This window comes from Cebus imitator, unplaced genomic scaffold (assembly GCF_001604975.1).
Source record: "Cebus imitator isolate Cc_AM_T3 unplaced genomic scaffold, Cebus_imitator-1.0 Scaffold6, whole genome shotgun sequence".
NCBI classification, from domain to species: Eukaryota; Metazoa; Chordata; class Mammalia; order Primates; family Cebidae; genus Cebus; species Cebus imitator.
The window spans coordinates 10152073-10156848 of record NW_016107321.1 but is presented as its reverse complement, the minus strand read 5'-3'; the positions used below and the strand labels follow the sequence as shown (position 1 = coordinate 10156848).

General features: G+C 42.1%; 1 pseudogene; it reads left to right on the top strand.

Moving 5' to 3' along the window:
• The window catches only part of LOC108310655, a 6134-nt pseudogene extending 1603 nt beyond the window's left edge, over nucleotides 1-4531 (top strand).
• The last annotated feature ends 245 nt before the right edge of the window (nucleotides 4532-4776 follow it).

The window sequence follows — 4776 nt, the reverse complement described above, 5'->3', positions numbered from 1 at the left end:
AAAAATTAGCTGTGCATGGTGGCAGGTGCTTGTAATCCCAGCTACTCAGGAGGCTGAGACAGGCAGGAGAATTGCTTGAACTCAGGAGGTGGAGGTTGCAGGGAGCTGAGATCATGCCATTGCACTCCAGTCTGGGGAACGAGACCGAGACTTTGTCTCAAAAAACAAACAAACAAACTAGTTATCCTTAATATATTTGTAAATTTAATGGGATCCCAATAAAAATACTTATAGCCCTCAATTTTTACAATGGTTTAAGATTTTTCAGCTTTACAGTGGTACAAAAGTGATACACATTGTTATTCCTCAAGCTACAATAGGCTTATCTGGACATAACTCCATCTATATCTACAGATATTTGTGGTGGTAGGCAAGTGGATTCTGAAGTTTCATATGAAAAAATAATACCCAGGAACTCTCTGAAATAGTAGAGCAATACAGTGGAACCAACCATACCATATAATAAAATATTTTAAAATCCTCAGTCATGGCCAAGTGTGGTGCCTCATGCCTGTAATCTCAGTACTTGGGAGGCCAAGGTGGTATGATTGCTTGAGCCCAGGAGTTTGAGATTAGCCTAGGCAACATGGTGAGACCCTGTCTCTACAGAATATTTTTTAAATTAGCTGGGTACAGTGGTGGACACCTGTGGCCCCAGCTGCTTGGGAGGCTGACTGAGGTGGAAAGATCTCTTGAGCCCAGGGGTTCAAAGCTGCAGTGAGCCGATCGCACCACTGCACTCCAGCCCAGGCAGCAGAGTGAGACCCTGTCCCAAAAAAAATTAAAAAAACCCTCAATTATTAATATAGTATTATTATATGTGTATATTAATAGACAAATCAATGGAACAGAATAGAACAACATATGGGAATTTTACATGTGAGAAAGTTATATCTCAAATCATTGGAAAAAGTATATAAACTTTTCAGTAAATGATTCAGAGACAAATCAGTAGCCATGTGGAAAAATAAGTAAAGTCAATTCCAAGGCAGTATGTAAATTTACAACAATTCCAATGAAAATCCCAAAAGACAATTTTGTTGGGTTTGAGCTATCCAATATGCTTCTAATTCCAAATAGAAAATTAGGTAAGTTAGAATTGCCAAGAAATTTGGAAAAATATACTACCAATGGAAGAAACTAATACTATTAGATATTGAAACTTAATGTAAATCTGTGGTAATCAGAAACTATGGCCTTAACATGTGAACAGGCAAACATACATTCATGTTCATCCCTCCCTGAACATAATGGGTTCTCTATACATGTTTGTTGAAAATACAGTATTATCGCCAATAAAGTATAATATTTATATTCTGACTTAGAACTTAATTGTTCAATATCTTACTGATGGAATTCAGATCCTTTTTACATATGTAAATAATACATCATTTAGTCAATTTTAAGATATTATTTTTCTGAATTAAAGATTATATTCTATTTTCAACACATAAATACACATACTGTGTACACACACATATCTGAATACATGGGTATCAACATGGATTAATCTGTATTAATTAAAAATTTTAAAATACATTATTTCAGTTATGTGATTTAAAACATGGCAAAACCAAACATAAATTGTATAGGCATACATATAGTATACATGTGTGAATATATGTGTATGTGTGTAATAAACCTGTAGAAAAAGCAAGAGAGGAATAAATATACATTTAACACTGTGGTTCCCTGGGAAATATAAGGGAGGTGTTTGGGATGGAGGGTGATAGGATTTGGGAGAGACATTAATAAGAAGTTCGTAGCAGAACAAATTAACAGAAAGCCTGAGACTGCTATTTTTAGAAAGCCTTGCTCTCAAGGATAGATTTTTTTGAGATGGAGTCTCATTTTGTCACCCAGGCTGGAGTGCAGTAGCAAGATCTCAGCTCACTGCAACCTCCACCTCCTGGGTTTAGGCAATTATCCTGCCTCAGCCTCCTGAGTAGCTGGGATTACAGGCACCCACCAGTACGCCTTTCAAGGTTGGATTTTGGCTGGTGTCTGGGAAATTGAATTTTGGGAGAATTTCCACCATTGCCTAATAAGAGTGACTCACTGTGCCTGAACTATTTGTACAAGCACTGTGGTTGATGCTGAACATCTGTTCTGAGAGTCTTGAATTTGTATGTACTAGGCAGGGGGTGCTATGTGACCAGGCCTGTATAAAAACCATGGCCACTGATTTCCTAATGAGCTTCCCTGACAGGCAACATTTCACACATGTTTTCACAACCCAATATTGGAGAAATTAGGTGCATCCCCTGTGACTCCGCTGGGAGAGAAATTCTGGAAGTTTGTGTCTGGATTCCTCCAAACTTCGCCCGTGTGCCTTTTCCCTTTGCTGATTTTGCTCTGTATCCTTTCACTGTGATGAATCTTAGCTGTGAATACAGCCATGTGCTCAGTTGCTGAGTTCTGTGAGTCCTCCTAATGAAGACTGTCTTGAACCTAAGGGGTGGATCTTAGGGATCCCCTTCAAGTGGGTTATACAGCTGTTCTTTTTAAAAGTGTTGCTGGGCGCAGTGGCTCATGCATGTAATCCCAGCACTTTGGGAGGCCTAGCCCAGTGTATCACCTGAGGTCAGAAGTTAATAACCAGCCTGGCCAACATAGCGAAACGCTGTCTCCACTAAAAATACAAAAATTAGCCAGGTGTAGTGGTGGGCACCTGTAATCCCAGCTACTTGGGAGGCTGAGGCAGGAGAATCACTTGAACCCAGGAGGTGAAGGTTGCAGTGAGCTGAGATCACGCCACTGCACTCCAGCCTGGGTGACAAAGTGAGACTCCTCTCAAAAAAAAAAAAAAAAAGTATGCCTATTATATATAGTAAATACTTTATTGTAGATATTTACCAGTAAACCAAAAGGAAGACAAAAGGAAAAATGAATAGGAGGTACCCAAATAAATACAGTTGTGTCAAAAGCATTCCACTAGAATGTGGACACAGCAAAGGCTGCTAAAGGCAGACCTGTTGTCTTCACCACTATTTGCACCACAGCATCTGCACATCCCTACAATGGCTAAAACAGCAATAGGGGAAAGAAAATAAGGACATGACCTGCATGATGTAATGGAATTCTCATCATACTGCAGGGGCTTTAACTGGAATCAACAGTAAGATGAAGTCTAGCCTACAAAACAAACTAAAGGATCTGTCCATCTTATCAGTGGTCTGCTTTTATTTCCTTTTTTTCAGGAGACAGGGTCATGCTCTGTTGCCCAAGCTAGAGTGCAGTCGTGTGAGCATAGCTCACTGCAGTGTCCAACTCCTCAGCTCAAATAATCCTCCTGCTTCAGCCTCTTGAGTAGCTAGGATGACAAACATGTGCCACCATATCTAGCTAATTTTTTTTTTATGTTTTGTAGAGACAGGGTCTCACTATGTGGCCCAGGCTGGTTGCAAACTCTTGGCCTGAAGTGATCCTTTCACCTCAGCCTCTCAAAGTGCTAGAATTATAGGTGTGAGCCACCAGGTCTGGCTATGCTCTTGTTTTTACGTGGAATCTTGCAACATCAACATCTATACTTAAGATGATATGAAAGTGAAGCAAATCAGGCCAGCCACGGTGGCTCACACCTGTAATCCCAGCACTTTGGGAGGCCAAGACAGGCAGATCACTTGAGGTCAGGAGTTCAAGACCAGCCTGGCCAACATGGTGAAACCCTGTCTCTACTGAAAAATACAAAAATATGATGGCCATGTTAACACGCACCTGTAATCCCAGCTACTCGGGAGGCACAGGCGGGAACGTCGCTTGAACCTGGGAGGCACACTGCACTCCAGCCTGGGTGACAGAACAAGACTCCATCTAAAAAAAAAAAAAGTGAAGCAAATCAACTAACATGCCTTTGGCCAGGCTTTTAAGCTGATTTTAAAGTCAACACCTCCATTCTGGGAAGCCCCTTCTGCTAAGGAGAAGGACCTGCCCCTGAAGGAGATCCAGAAGAAACTGGAGGCTGCAGAGCAAAGAAGTCTGAGGAGGTCCAGGTGCTGAAACCATTGGCAGAGAGGAGGGAACACAAGCAAGAAGTCCTTGAGAAGGCTTTGGAAAAGGACACCTTCAACAGGATGGTGGAGGAAATGCTGATCCTGAAAATGGAGCAAATCACGGCCGGGCACGGTGGCTCACACCTGTAATCCCAGCACTTTGGGAGGCAGCGGCAGGTGGATCACTAGGTCAGGAGTTCGAGACCAGCCTGACCAACATGGTGAAACCCCATCTCTACTAAAAATACAAAAATTAACCAGGTATGGTGGTGCGCGCCTGAAATCCCAGCTACTCAAGAGGCTAAGGGAGGAGAATCTCTTAAACTCAGGAGGCAGAGGTTGTAGTGAGCTGAGATAATGCCACTGCACTCCAGCTTGGGCGACAGAGTGAGACTCCACTTCAAAAAAAAAGAAAAAGAAAATGGAACAAATTTAGGAAAATGAGGAGGCTAATCTAGCTGCTATGATGTCTGAAGGAAAAGGAGGCCTGCGCAGAGGTACGCAGGAACAAGGACTGGCAGGCTCAACACTCTGGCTGAAGTGGAGGAGGGCAGGCATGCTGTGCCATCAGTAAGTCCCCCAGCCTATATAATGAGTCATGCAATATGGGTATGGGAAATGTATGACATGGTTTAAAAAGGACTCATTTAAAAAAACAACAACAAAAATTTTTTTTTAAAAATCAACATGGAGGCAGGTGCAGTGGCTCACACCTGTAATCCCAGCACTTTGGGAGGCTGAGGCAGTCAGATTCACTTGAGGTCCGGAGTTCCAGACCAGCCTG